The 16,086-nt window shown below is 42.2% G+C and overlaps 1 protein-coding gene across 1 annotated transcript in view; it reads right to left on the bottom strand.

The window, feature by feature from the left end:
- Window positions 1–16,086, bottom strand: part of OSGIN2 (oxidative stress induced growth inhibitor family member 2) — a 185,326-nt gene that overhangs the window by 4,934 nt on the left and 164,306 nt on the right. The gene's annotated exons all lie outside the window — the stretch shown is intronic.

Here is a 16,086-nt window from a genome sequence, read left to right as displayed (position 1 = left end):
TACCAATGCACACTTTTTTGTCAGCTAAATGAGCCATAATATTAATACTGAGAGGCCATATGTTGACTTCTCCTTCTCTGGTTTCAAAAACCCTAGAATTCTCAGAGAAAAAAAAAACAATTTATGGATGCACAGATCTGGTCTCAATTTCTTTGTAAAGGGTTCTGTCTATACACCATGATAGAGAATAATTGGCTCCAAACACAAGTGAGAACTATTTTAAAAATGTATCAATGAGGTGTTATACAACACTAATACAATGAAAACATTTAGACAAAACCTAATTTATGCTTGGTTAGAGAGGTTTGGGGGCAATTACATCCACGTGGCGGATTTACCATTTAGATTTTGTCTTCAATTTCCTATCTTTAAAAGGGACATGAAACACAAAATTGTTCTTTAATGATTCAGATAGAGCATTCAATTTTAAGCAACTTTCTAATTTAGTTCTATTATCTATTTATCTTTGTTCTCATGCTATCTTTATTTGAAAATGCAGGATTGTTAGCTTAAGAGCCAGCCCATTTTTGGTTCAGCACCTGAGTAGCACTTGCTGATTGGTGGCTAAATGTAGCAAATCAATCGGCAAGCTCTACCCAGGGGCTCAACAAAAAATAGGCCAGCTCCTAACCTTACATTTCTGCTTTTTCAAAAAAAGACAGCAAGAGAAGGAAGAAAAATTAATAGGTGTAAATTAGAAAATTGCTCAAAATCACATGTTCTATCTGAATCATTAAAGAAAAAAAATGGGTTTAGTATCCCTTTAAGTGAAATCTTAGGCAGTACAATAAGGTTAAAGGGATAGGAAAGTCAAAATTAAACTTGCCTGATTCATATAGAGCATGTCATTTTAAGACACTTTTAAATTCACTTCTATTTTCAAATGTGCTTTGTTTTCTTAGTATTCCTAGTTAAAAAAACATAATTTATGCTTACCTGATAAATTAATTTCTCTTGTAGTGTATCCAGTCCACGGGATATTCTCCTTCCCAACAGGAAGTTGCAAGAGAATCACCCACAGCAGAGCTGCTATATAGCTCCTCCCCCTCACTGCCATATACAGTCATTCGACCGAAACAAGCCGAGAAAGGAGAAACCATAGGGTGCAGTGGTGACTGTAGTTTAATTAAAATTTAGACCTGCCTGAAAAGGACAGGGCGGGCCGTGGACTGGATACACTACAAGAGAAATAAATTTATCAGGTAAGCATAAATTATGTTTTCTCTTGTTAAGTGTATCCAGTCCACGGATCATCCATTACTTGTGGGATACAAATACCAAAGCTAAAGTACACGGATGATGGGAAGGACAAGGCAGGAACTTAAACGGAAGGAACCACTGCCTGTAGAATCTCTCTCCCAAAAACAGCCTCCGAAGAAGCAAAAGTATCAAATTTGGAAAATTTGGAAAAAGTATGAAGGGAAGACCAAGTTGCAGCCTTGCAAATCTGTTCAACAGAGGCCTCATTTTTAAAGGCCCAGGTGGAAGCCACAGCTCTTAGTAGAAAGAGCTGTAATCCTTTCAGGAGGCTGCTGTCCAGCAGTCTCATAGGCTAAACTGATTATACTCCGAAGCCAAAAAGAAAGAGAGGTTGCCGAGGCCTTCTGACCTCTCCTCTGTCCAGAGTAAACAACAAACAGGTTAGATGTTTGGCGAAAATCTTTAGTAGCCTGTAAGTAAAACTTCAAGTCACGGACTACGTCTAGATTATGCAAAAGACGTTCCTTCTTTGAAGAAGGATTAGGACATAATGATGGAACAACAATCTCTTGATTGATATTCTTGTTAGAAACCACCTTAGGTAAAAACCCAGGTTTTGTACGCAGAACAACTTTATCTGAATGAAAGATCAGACAAGGAGAATCACAATGTAAGGCAGATAACTTAGAGACTCTTCGAGCCGAGGAAATAGCCATCAGAAAAAGAACTTTCCATGAAAGAAGTTTGATATCAATAGAATGAAGGGGTTCAAACGGACCCCCTTGAAGAACTTTAAGAACCAAGTTTAAGCTCCATGGAGGAGCAACAGGTTTAAACACAGGCTTAATTCTAACTAAAGCCTGACAAAATGCCTGAACGTCTGGAACTTCTGTCAGACGCTTGTGTAAAAGAATAGACAGAGCAGAAATCTGTCCCTTTAAAGAACTAGCTGATAATCCTTTGTCCAAACCCTCTTGGAGGAAGGACAATATCCTAGGAATCCTAACCCTACTCCATGAGTAATTCTTGGATTCACACCAATGAAGATATTTACGCCATATCTTGTGGTAAATTTTCCTGGTGACAGGCTTTCGTGCCTGTATTAAGGTATCAATTACTGACTCGGAGAAGCCACGCTTTGATAGGATGAAGCGTTCAATCTCCATGCAGTCAGTCTCAGAGAAAGTAGATTCGGATGATTGAAAGGACCTTGTATTAGAAGGTCTTGTCTCAGAAGCAGAGTCCATGGTGGAAAGGATGACATGTCCACTAGGTCTGCATACTAGGTCCTGCATGACCACGCAGGCGCTATCAATATCACCGATGCTCTTTCCTGTTTGATTTTGGCAATCAGACGAGGGAGCAGAGGAAACGGTGGAAACACATAAGCCAGGTTGAAGAACCAAGGCGCTGCTAGAGCATCTATCAGTGCCGCTTCTGGGTCCCTGGACCTGGATCCGTAACAAGGAAGCTTGGCGTTCTGGCGAGACGCCATGAGATCCAATTCTGGTTTGCCCCAATGGAGAACGAATTGAGCAAACACCTCCGGATGGAGTTTCCATTCCCCCGGATGAAAAGTCTGACGACTTAGAAAATCCGCCTCCCAGTTCTCTACACCTGGGATATGGATCGCTGACAGGTGGCAAGAGTGAGTCTCTGCCCAGCGAATTATCTTGGAGACTTCTGACATTGCTAGGGAACTCCTGGTTCCCCCTTGATGGTTGATGTAAGCCACAGTCGTGATGTTGTCCGACTGAAATCTGATGAACCTCAGTGTTGCTAGCTGAGGCCAAGCCAGAAGAGCATTGAATATTGCTCTTAACTCCAGAATATTTATTGGGAGGAGTTTCTCCTCCTGAGTCCATGAACCCTGAGCCTTCAGGGAGTTCCAGACTGCACCCCAACCTAGAAGGCTGGCATCTGTTGTTACAATTGTCCAATCTGGTCAGCGAACAGATGGGCCCGAGATAACCACCAGAGAAGAGAATCTCTGGTTTCCTGATCCAGATTTAGTAGCGGGGACAAATCTGTGTAATCCCCATTCCACTGACTGAGCATGCATAATTGCAGCGGTCTGAGATGCAGGCGCGCGAATGGCACTATGTCCATCGCCGCTACCATTAAGCCAATTACTTCCATGCACTGAGCCACCGTGGGGCGCGGAATGGAGTGAAGAACACGGCAAGCATTTAAAAGTTTTGATAACCTGGACTCCGTCAGGTAAATTTTCATTTCTACAGAATCTATTAGAGTCCCTAGGAAGGAAACCCTCGTGAGAGGAGATAGAGAACTCTTTTCTTCGTTCACTTTCCACCCATGCGACCTCAGGAATGCCAGAACTATCTCTGTATGAGATTTGGCAATTTGAAAGCTTGACGCCTGTATCAGGATATCGTCCAGGTAAGGAGCCACCGCTATGCCTCGCGGTCTTAGGAGCCAACCCGAATGGAAGAACTACAAATTGGTAATGCCTGTCTAGAAAGGCAAACCTCAGGAACTGATGATGATTCTTGTGAATCGGAATGTGAAGGTAGGCATCCTTTAAGTCCACTGTGGTCATGTACTGACCCTCTTGGATCATAATGACGGAACTCTGAGGAATTTGTTTAGGATCTTTAAATCCAAAATTGGTCTGAAGGTTCCCTCTTTTTTGGAAAACACAAACAGATTTGAATAAAACCCCTGTCCTTGTTCCGTCCGCGGAACTGGATGGATCACTCCCATTACAAGGAGGTTTCCAGGCCTGCTTGGATTGAGCAAAAGTTCCCTCTTGTTTTGAAGCAGAGGAAGTTGATGCTGCACCTGCCTTGAAATTTCGAAAGGCATGAAAATTAGACTGTTTGGCCTTTGATTTGGCCCTGTCCTGAGGAAGGGTATGACCCTTACCTCCAGTAATGTCAGCAATAATTTCTTTCAAACCAGGCCCGAATAAGGTCTGCCCCTTGAAAGGAATGTTGAGTAATTTAGACTTTGAAGTCACATCAGCTGACCAGGATTTGAGCCATAGCGCCCTACGCGCCTGGATGGCGAATCCGGAATTCTTAGCCGTTAGTTTAGTCAAATGAACAATGGCATCAGAAACAAATGAGTTAGCTAGCTTAAGAGTTCTAAGCTTGTCAACAATTTCAGTCAATGGAGCTGTATGGATGGCCTCTTACCAGAATGCCGCCGCCGCAGCAGTGACAGGTGCAATGCATGCAAGGGGCTGTAAAATAAAACCTTGTTGAATAAACATTTTCTTAAGGTAACCCTCCAATTTTTTATCCATTGGATCTGAAAAAGCACAACTGTCCTCAACAGGGATAGTGGTACGCTTTGCTAAAGTAGAAACTGCTCCCTCCACCTTAGGGACAGTCTGCCATAAGTCCCGTGTAGTGGCATCTATTGGAAACATTTTTCTAAATATAGGAGGTGGGGAAAAGGGCACACCGGGCCTATCCCACTCCTTACTAATAATTTCTGTAAGCCTTTTAGGTATTGGAAAAACATCAGTACTCACCAGCACTGCATAGTATTTATCCAGCCTACACAATTTCTCTGTCACTGCAATTGTGTCACAGTCATTCAGAGCAGCTAATACCTCCCCAAGCAATACACGGAGGTTCTCAAGCTTAAATTTAAAATTAGAAATCTCTGAATCAGGTCTCCCCGAATCAGAGACGTCATCTACAGACTGAAGCTCTCCGTCCTCAGGTTCTGCATATTGTGACGCAGTATCAGACATGGCTCTTACAGCATCTACGCGCTCTGTATCTCGTCTAACCCCAGAGCTATCGCGCTTGCCTCTCAATTCAGGCAATCTGGATAATACCTCTGACAGGGTATTATTCATGATTGCAGCCATGTCCTGCAAAGTAATCGCTATGGGCGTCCCTGATGTACTTGGCGCCATATTAGCGTGCGTCCCTTGAGCGGGAGGCGAAGGGTCCGACACGTGGGGAGAGTTAGTCGGCATAACTTCCCCCTCGACAGACAATTCTTTTTATAGATAAAGACTGATTAATTAATTAATACATTTAGTACACATTCTCCTATGGGGCTCCACCATGGCTTTTAAACCTAATGAACAAGTATCCTCTGTTTCAGACATGTTTGTACAGACTAGCAATGAGACTAGCAAGCTTGGAAAACACTTTAAAGCAAGTTAACAAGCAATATAAAAAACGTTACTGTGCCTTTAAGAGAAACAAATTTTGACAGAATTTGAAATAACAGTGAAAAAAGGCAGTTACACTAACAAAATTTTTACAGTGTATGTAACAAGTCAGCAGAGCATTGCACCCACTTGCAAATGGATGATTAACCCCTTAATAACAAAAACAGAATAATGCATGACAAAAACGTTTTTTAAACACAGTCACAACAACTGCCACAGTCTACTGTGATTGTTACCCTCCTCAAACACGACTTTGAAGCCTTTTGAGACCTTCACAGATGTCCTGTATCATGCAGAGGGAAGCTGAATGTCTCTGTCAGTATTTTTAGCTGCACAGAAAAGCACTAAAATAGGCCTTTCCCACTCATATTGCAACAGTGTAAAGCCTCAGGAAACTGTCTCTAGGCAAAAATCAAACCAGCCATGTGGAAAAAAACTAGGCCCCAATAAGTCACCAAATATATATAAAAACGATTAACATGCCAGCAAACGTTTTATATTACACTTTTATAAGAGTATGTATCTCTGTTAATAAGCCTGATACCAGTAGCTATCACTGCATTTAAGGCTTAACTTACATTAATCCGGTATCAGCAGCATTTTTCTAGCAAATTCCATCCCTAGAAATATATTAACTGCACATACCTTATTGCAGGAAAACCTGCACGCCATTCCCCCTCTGAAGTTACCTCACTCCTCAGAATATGTGAGAACGGCAGTGGATCTTAGTTACTTCTGCTAAGATCATAGAAATCACAGGCAGATTCTTCTTCTAATGCTGCCTGAGATGAAACAGTACACTCCGGTACTATTTAAAAATAACAAACTTTTGATTGAAGTTAAAAAACTAACTATAATACACCAATTTCCTCTTACTACGTCCATCTTTGTTGAGAGTTGCAAGAGAATGACTGGGTATGGCAGTGAGGGGAGGAGCTAAATAGCAGCTCTGCTGTGGGTGATCCTCTTGCAACTTCCTGTTGGGAAGGAGAATATCCCACAAGTAATGGATGATCCGTGGACTGGATACACTTAACAAGAGAAAAAGAATACGCACATATCATACTCCAGTGGGAGCTGCTGCTAATTGGTGCCTGCACTCATTTGTCTCTTGTGATTGGCTGACTAGATGTGTTCAGCTAGCTGCCAGTGGTGCAGTTATGTTCCTTCAGCAATGGATAACAAGAGAATGAAGCAAATTTGATAATAGAAGTAAATTGGAAAGTTGTTTAAAATTGTATGTTCTATCTGAATCATAAATTATTTTTTTTCTGTTTACTATCCCTTTAACCCTTTGAGTGCTAATGACGGCTCTGAGCCATCACAGAGTTTCTCACTCTGGTGCTAATGACGGCTCAGAGCCTTCATGAGCACTCTCCCACCTTGAGGGAGATCTGGGGGCTCCTAACCGATCCTACCCCGGCGATCGTGCCTGTAGAGTGACAGGCATCGCCAGGGCCTCACGTGATGACGTCACCGCACAACTTTATTTATACTTAACAATGTTAAGTATAGGAGGAGGGGGCATGCTGCTTAGAAGCCTGTATCTCAGGTATCTAAGCAGCTACAGGCCCCCAAGACCCACTGTTGGAAAGGTAATCGCCTAACCTTCCCAACAGTGTAAGTCTTGGGGGTTTGTAGAAAAAAAAAAAAAAACAGCAGTTATGAAGCAGTGGTATTAAGACACAGCTAGTCCACTGCTTCTGAGGCTGTGGTCTGCAATCTGCCCGATCCAATACGATCGGGCTGATTGACACCCCCTGCTAGCGGCTGATTGGCCGCGAATCTGCAGGGGGCGGCATTGCACAAGAAGTTCTGGTGAACTGCTTGTGCAATGTTAAATGCCGACAGCGTGTCATGTCGGACAGACATTGACAAATCTGCCCCTATGTCTGAAATTTCAGCAGACATCTTAAATAAACAAAACTCGTCTGTGTGGCACTTTTGGTTACTGTAGGTACAGTCCTTACCATGATATACTATTTTATAAAAAGGTACTTTAAATTAGGAGGGAGATGATCCCATCTTATTTTATTTGTTTAGAAATCCATTGATAGTTTACAAACTTAATTTTATATTATAGGTGGAGGCAAAACATGCAACAAAACTTTCTATTATTAAAGTGAATGTAAAGTTTAATGAATAAGTGCCTGGTATCTAAAAACAGGGGCACTTTCATTCATTAAACTTTACATTGAAGCTTCTTTTTAAAAATACTTACCTCCTTTTTATGGAAAGCAGACCGGTGATCCTCCGCCCGCAGCTCCTGCTGTAGTTAGCACAGCGATGACAAATCCGGCTTCCTCCAATAGGTGTGTTGCCCATGAGCTGGACGCAAAGGGGGAACGCAACAATTGGAGGAAGCTGGATTCGTTATCGATATGCTAACGATAGCAGGAGCTGCGGGCGGAAGATCGCCGGTCTGCTTTCTATAAAGAAAAAAGAAAATGTATGCTTACCTGATAAATTTGTTTCTTTTTAGACATGAAGAGTCCACGGATTTCATCCTTACTTGTGGGATTACGCCTTCTGGTCAGCAGGAGGCGGCAAAGAGCACCATAGCAGAGCTGTATATATATAGCTCCTCCCCTCCCTCCCACTCCAGTCATTTGACCGAAGTTAGGAAGAGAAAGGAAAATCCAAGGTGCAGAGGTGTCTGAAGTTTACAAAAATTAATAACCGGTCTCATAGAACAGGGCGGGCCGTGGACTCATCGTGTCTAAAAAGAAACAAAATTTATCAGGTAAGCATAAATTTTCTTTTCTTTTTAAAGACACGATGAGTCCACGGATTTCATCCTTACTTGTGGGATACAATACTAAAGCTAGAGTACACGGATGATAAGGGAGGGACAAGACAGGGAACCTAAACGGAAGGCACCACTGCCAAAAGCTGCCTCAGCCGAGGCAAAAGTGTCAAATTTGTAGAACTTTTTTTAAAAAAAAAAAAGCGTGAAGAGAGGACTAAGTTGCAGCCTTGCAAATCTGTTCCACAGAAGCTTCGTTTTTAAAAGCCCATGAGGAAGCAACAGTCCTAGTGGAATGAGGCGCAACCCTCTCAGGAGGCAGCTTTCCAGCAGTTTCATATGCAAATCGGATGATACTCCTCAGCCAAAAAGAAAGCAAAATAGCCGTAGCTTTCTGACCGTTACGTTGTCTTGAGAAAACAACAAACAACGAAGAAGACTGACGGAAGTCCTTGGTCGCCTGTAAATAGAACTTGAAAGCACAAACCACATTTAGATTGTGCAAGAGACGTTCCTTCTGAGAAGAAGGATTAGGACATAAAGAAGGTACAACAATTTCCTGAATAATGTTACGATCAGAAGTAACCTTAGGAAGAAAACCTAAGTTGGTACGCAAAACTACCTAATCTGCATGGAATATAAGATAAGGAGAAGAGCATTGCAAAGCCGAGAGTTCAGACACTCTACGCAGAAGAAATATCAACAAGAAATAAAACTTTCCAAGATAGTAATTTAATATCTAAGGAATGCATAGGCTCAAATGGAGCCCCTTGCAAAAACATTAAGAACTAAATTAAGACTCCATGGAGGAGCAATAGGCTTAAACATAGGCCTGATCCTAACCAGAGCCTGACAAAAGGATTGAACATCTGCCAAACGTTTATGTAACAGAACAGACAAGGCCGAAATCTGACCCTATAAACCCTTCTCTTGGAGAAAAGACAAAATTCTGGAAATCCTAACCTTACTCCATGAGTAGCCCTTGGATTCACACCAATGAAAATATTTATGCCAAATCTTATGGTAAAACTTTCAAGTAACCGGTTTGCGAGCCTGAATTAAAGTCTCAATAACAGCATCAGAAAAACCTTGTTTAGACAAAATTAAGCGTTCGATCTCCAAGCAGTTAGCTTCAGAGAAACTAGATGTGGGTGAAGGAAGTTTGGCATTCTGGCGAGAAGCCATGAGATCCAATTACGGCTGCCCCATCTGAGAACCAGACTGGAGATTAGTTCCGGAGAAAGTTCCCACTCGCCCGGATGAAAATTCTGTCTGCTCAGGAAATCTGCCTCCCAATTATCCACTCCAGGGATGTGGATAGCCGACAGAGAACAAGAGTGGGCTTCCGACCACCGAATTATCTTGGCTACCTCTGTCATCGCAAAGGAACTCCTTGTTCCTCCCTGATGATTGATGTAAGCCACTTTTGTTATGTTGTCCGACTGAAATCTGATGAACTGAGCCGAGGTCAACTGTGGCCAGGCGAGAATTGAAGATCACCCTCAGTTCCAGGATGTTGATGGAGAGAACAGACTCCGCTTGAGTCCATACTCCCTGAACCTTCCTGGTACCCCAGACCGCACCCCAGCCCCGAAGGCTGGCGTCTGTTGTCACAATCACCCAGGACGGTCTGCGAAACCAAGTTCCCTGGGAGAGCTGATCTTGAGACATCCACCACTGAAGAGAATTCCTTGTCTCCAGATCCAGGATTATTGGAGAAAAGTCTGCATAATCTCCTTAAAATACTCAGATGACGGGGGCGTGTCCAAGCAGTGTCCTGAACAGGACGCATATTCTGAGAGCTCCAAGCAGAAGCCTTAATAATCTGCCGATTATTAAACAATAGCAGCAAGATTGAATATATATTGTTTGAAGACATCACAATCTTGTTAATTGTGACCCCACATTTATTTTCTTTGCTGTTTGAATGACGCTGGGGACCCAGATTGGTACATAAAGGCCTATGGCGGCGGCCTACTACTAGGCAACCACCCCCCCCGGGAAGAGCCGGGTCATCAGTGCCGTCAGGTAAACTGGCTTACTGAACCTCTTCACATTCTATCACTCATCAGTCATCAAGCTCAAATATATCTGCCCCATATTACTATCATTTCACACAACACAACCCTTTATCACAAAAATATTGTATGCACGACCAGTCTGTTATGATGACCACGTGGGAAATAGATCTTGCAAGAGACCTGGACCAGCGTTTCTCTAGATTAGAGAACTTACTTCTCAAAATCTACAACAGGTCGCTACCTCTAAACCATGTGGAGAACACTTCAATACTGCTGAAACATACAAGTACTGGGGACTCATCGCAAAAAATTGCAAAACACGTTGCCAAAGAAGGAGACTGGAGAGAAAAAAGGAAGGAGGACAAGCTTCTACATGAAACATACCCTCAGACGCAGCCGGAGGAGCGAGACTCTGCTAAAAAAATCACCAAACAACCCACACAGCAGAAAAACTGCTCCGTCTGACTTTAATTCACAGGCTGTGCCATCTTGGTCGAAGAACCCCGGCATGGCTGACAAATTAATACACTTCACCGGGCAGTCGGATGAGAAAGTACTTGATCACTTGGACCCCATACCGCAGTCAGATGAAAGGGGAAATCTCTCTAAAAACATATCACAGTGCCTACAAAGCCCAGAACGACCTAAACTACTGAACACCTGCCTTGTGAAAATTTATGGTGTCAAACCCTCTTGCGGCAGTACCTGGCTTGATAAGCTGGATCGTTACATAGCTGCATACTGCATGGCCATGCAGGAGTCTTGGCCACTCAATCCCAGCACTGCAGCGCCCATTACACGACCTGCAAACAACTCAAAACCTCTGTCTCTGGGGGGAACTTCCGGGTGGCAGCCATGATAGGCTGCTTTTTTCCACTCTGCTCCTGCATCCTATATATCTCTACTTGGAATAACCTTCTAAACGGCTCGAATTATAGCTAACCATACAGATCTCTAACCAATTTCAGAACCTGCATTTGATGAGCCTAACATAGACAAGATTTCTGCAGTTTTGAGCGCCCGGAGCGGCTTGGAAGGTTGAGGCCTTTTTATATTACCCCCCGGCGAGGCACACCAAGGCCTTGTCGTTAAGCAGCACTGAGTGTCAGATGCGAGCGACACAAAGTGCTGAATATTCAGTACCAAGAAGGTGCCAGCGCAGCTCCTGATTCCTGTTTGATATGCCGACCAGCCGCTTGCTATGGAAGAAGACATGACTTGTATCAGCGCCCTGTTACAAGCGCTACAGAATCTCCTCACGGATCACCATGCGGCTTTGGAAGAACAGCTGTCTGAAGCATTTCGCCCTGAAAGTTCCACGGCACTTCGGCAACACACTTCAGTTGACCCTGTTTTGGTGCCGCACTTAAGCGTTAACGCTCTGGGGCCCCAGCGTCTTAAACCTACCCTGACTGAAACACAAGGGGTGCGCGCCATCGCAGGGCCTGAGAAACATGGCGAGGTTAGTGTGAATGTTGAGCCCAGATGGAAACTTGCCGACTATGCAGCAGATACAGGGCGCGACAGGGGAATTATAGTTGTGACTCACTCAGCTTTTATGCATGCTGAGGAACATTCAGACACGAAAGTCTTTTTGGAACATTTGCCCCAAGCTCATATAGATACGTGGGCACTAGCACAAAGACCCCTACTAACTTTACAAATTTTGCAAACCCCTTGCTGCAATGACAAAAGGATGTACATCTGGGACACTATTCAAGATCAGAGACAATATTTGTTTACTATTCCTTGGTTCAGACGCAGACTTTATAAGATTTGGCAACCTAATGATATGATCATAAGGATTAACACTGGAATTGGTTAGCCTGGTCCTTTACACTGTCATAACGGCTCTAAGTTGTATACTTTACATGCAGTTACTGTTTCATTTGCCAGTTTTTTTATACCATATTATTAAGTTTTGCTTGGTTCTTTACAATGTCCTAACAGCACTAAGTTGAATGGTTTAAATGCAATTACTGTTTTATAAGCAAGTCCCTATACTATAATATTAAGGGTTTTCAATAGGTACCACAATCTGAATTTTTCAGGGGTTTTATACCATTGTGAGGGTCTTACTTCTAGCTACATGCATAATATATCCTCTTTCCCAAATTGTACTTTAATATATATGGGCATATTTTTCCTTGCAATATATATTTTTGGATATTGTGACTCTCACACAGAACTCAAAATGGCTATATTGTTATTATAAATTCATTGTGCGGGGGTGTGGGGCTTGCGGCCGGGGCTGCACATCCTGCGCATACTTACATAACCAGCCAGTACAGGTGAATGAGGGCGCAGTATATTATTTAGTTTAAGTTAAGGCTGCAAATATTAGTAAGTAGTTTTAGTAGTACAATTTTTGATAACATATTCCCCAGTCATGTAATCAGTTACAGTTTATCCTTGCCCTTGCCGAACTGCCCTAGAAATAGCCCTGAGACTGTTCATTTTTTTGTATAAGCTGCCTGATCAACACAGTAAATATATAACACAGAATATGTCAACACCATGATTCTATTTAGCTGGCGCCGATAAATACAAACTTACAAAATTTTTAACTCAGTATACCTACTCAAAAAGCATAGCTAAATAATAGAAAATCTGAGGTTACATTAAAGAGATCCATGAGTGGTCTCCTATAAACCAGATTGCTCTCAATAATTGTCACTATTCTATATGATGTGAGGTCCAAGAGAGGCCTTCTGCATGAATTTGAGGGCTCAATTCTTCTTATTGGCTAGTATTTCCTTAACCTACCCTATTCTCTACAGCAAACATGTAAATTACCGATAAGTTACTGTACATCACCTATACGCTTATAGTATGTGCCTTGGGTTTTACTCTTCTTGGATGATACCTATTGCTCATCTCATGTATTTTATTTTCTATCTTATTATGTTGATGTGTCCTATAAGATACTCCTTGGTATAAGTATTTTTGAAGAGCATTTGTATTATGCTGTGCAGTTTATTGTGTATGCCAATAATTTTTCCTCAATAAAAAATATTTAAAAAAAAAACAAAAAAAAAACCTCTGTCTCTAAATGAGGCCGATGGAGACAATTTTTGCATACTCAGGACTCCCGGTACCCCACAGGCTCACCAAGAACTCTGTAACATCAAAAAGGGACACAAAATATATTCTTTGATTAAGGATACCTATTGCTCCCACAGTGATGGACGCTTCCCAGCCACAGGAGAGGGGTAGTCGGCAGATACCCCTCCCAAGCAGATCACACCTGACTGAGCTCACTGGGGTAAACCGCTAACTATCTGCTAGCTTAGATTTTACTTTCCCTATGGACTCTCTGGAGGAACGTCTCTTGCCAATATATATAGTTAAGCCTCCCTTTCTTTTACTTTATGTTTTGTTATATATTTAAAAGTTGACTGGTTATTACATGTATTGATGCGATGGCAAAAAATGTTTATAATAATACCAAATACCGGCGGGTAGTAACTGGCGATAGATAAATGTACTGATCGCTCCTGATTGCAACATTACCAAATGAACGCTGATAATTCACTTTCAATCTTGAGAGCCCAGGTATTGTAACATGTTAAGGCTAATTCTGTTTATCACACACACTTTAGCAGTCCTGGACACATTGAAAGTGCTGACCCACTCGCAATTAGAAACACCGGTAGAATATAACCCTTTATCTGCCGAATGTCTCATCTCCTCAGTTTCCAATATTAGGCTTAGCTGAATAGCATAGTGGCACTTTGGCCTCTTACACAACACTGACTCGTATTATTTTTATTATTATCTTTTGTTTTCTTAACGCTCCCCAGCTGGGTCCCTGTGTCACTAATTGTATTTGCATATAAGATTTTAAAGACATGGATCGGTCTTTCTCACACTGAGGGGCGAACATGGCAATGAAGTAATTTCCCTTAGGCATAACTGCGCATACCAAATATCTCTTAAATATAGATTGGCCTTATAATTCTTAGTTATCCCCAATTATGGCCAATACAGCTGTCTCCTATATCTGATCAATTTTAATATAATTTCTATCAGGGATGCATATGCCAGTGTATGTGTATTCTGCCATGACTCATGAATAACATGATTTATCAATATAAGAGCATTTTCAAGCACATTAATGTTTTGTCAATTATTTTATGATATTGTACAACCCTGTACATCAAATATGACATGAATATTTGAGTTCTAACCTGTATCCTACATTTTGTTATCCAGTTTTGTGTATGTTCTGTTTATGCTTATTTATCCCTACATGTTTCCTATATATTATAAATAAGGATCCAAGAGCGGTCCATAATATGTTTTAAAGGGACTAAAATGAGGAAAATCAACCAAGAACCACCAGAATGTTTTCCATACCGCTGAATACATAATTTTTGTCTATTTGTTTTCTTATATATGTATTTTCTCCCCATTTTGGTGTCCCAAACCACTGTATTATGCAACTCCTCAATAAAAATGTTATAAAAAAAAAATAAAAAAAAAAAAAAAAAAATACTCAGATGACATATGTATTGGGTACTTGTAAAGCATGGCTAATCACCCGTCAGGGTCTCAAGGCACTGCTCATTTTATTGACCTCGGGAGAATAAAAGACTGAGTGGACCTCGTCGGGGATCGAACCTGTAACCCTTGGGTTGCTATAGAGCTCAGTCACAGCACCTTAGCATGCTGAGCTAGCTGTCCAGCCTTTCCACTGCCTGAACATGTTTAATTGCAAAGGTCAGTTACTGATGGTCGAGGCGTAGACCGGAGAACTTGACAGATCTCTATAATCTTTGATATCCTGACTTCTGTCAGAAAAATCTTTATTAATACAGAAACTATTAGAGTTCCTAAGAAAGTTACCCTTGTCCTTGGAACTAGCGAACTCTTTTTCAGTTTTAACTTCCACCCGTGGGACCTCAGGAAAGCTAGCACTATGTCTGTATGAGCTCTTGCTAGAAGGCAAGACGGAGCCTGTATTAGAATGTCGTCCAGTTAGGGCGCCACTGCAACGCCCCGCGGTCTTAAAACCGCTAGCAGAGACCCCAGGACCTTTGAGAAAATTCTGGGAGCCGTGTCTAAACTGAATGGAATAGCCACAAACTGGAAATGCTTGTCCAGAAAGGTAAATCTCAGAAAGTTGAGATGATCTCTTTGGATAGAAACAGGAAGATAAGTGTTCTTTAAATCCACTGTCGTCATGAATTGACCCTCCTGGATCAATGGCAGAATAGTACGAATAGTCTCCATCTTGAATGATGGGACCCTGAGAGACTTGTTTATACTCTTGAGATCTAATATCGGTTTGAAAGTTCCCCCTTTCTTGGGAACCATAAACAGATTTGAATAAAAACCCTTCCCGTGTTCCTGGGCAGGAACTGGAATAATTACTCTCAAGGAAGCAAGGTCTCTTACACCAGTGCAAGAATGCCTCTTTCTTTGTCTGGTTTGCAGATAATCTGGAAAGAAGGAATCTCCCCCGAGGAGGAAACATTTTGAATTCCAGCTTGTATCCCTGAGACACTATCTCTATAGCCCAGGGATCTTGGACATCCCGCATCCAAGCCTTGAGTGAAGAAAGAAAATCTGCCCCCTACCATATCTGGACCTGGGTCGGGGGCATGCCCTTCATGCTGACTTGGATTCAGCAGCTGGCTTCTTAGACTGTTTACCCTAGGTCCACTGATTGGGTCTCCAAGTGGACTTAGATTGGGAATAGCTTCCCTCCTGTCTGGAGGAGGAAGATAAGGAATTTCCTTTGAAATTTCGAAAAGAACGAAAAACAGAATTTATGCTTACCTGATAAATTACTTTCTCCAACGGTGTGTCCGGTCCACGGCGTCATCCATAACTTGTGGGAATATTCTCCTCCCCAACAGGAAATGGCAAAGAGCACAGCAAAAGCTGTCAATATAGTCCCTCCCAGGCTCCGCCCTCCCCAGTCATTCGACCGACAGACAGGAGAAAAAAAGGAGAAA

The sequence above is a fragment of the Bombina bombina genome, chromosome 5 (assembly GCF_027579735.1).
Source record: "Bombina bombina isolate aBomBom1 chromosome 5, aBomBom1.pri, whole genome shotgun sequence".
In the NCBI taxonomy this organism is placed as follows: domain Eukaryota; kingdom Metazoa; phylum Chordata; class Amphibia; order Anura; family Bombinatoridae; genus Bombina; species Bombina bombina.
Note: the sequence above shows the minus strand (reverse complement) of the source record. Positions and strands in the feature narration are given on the sequence as shown.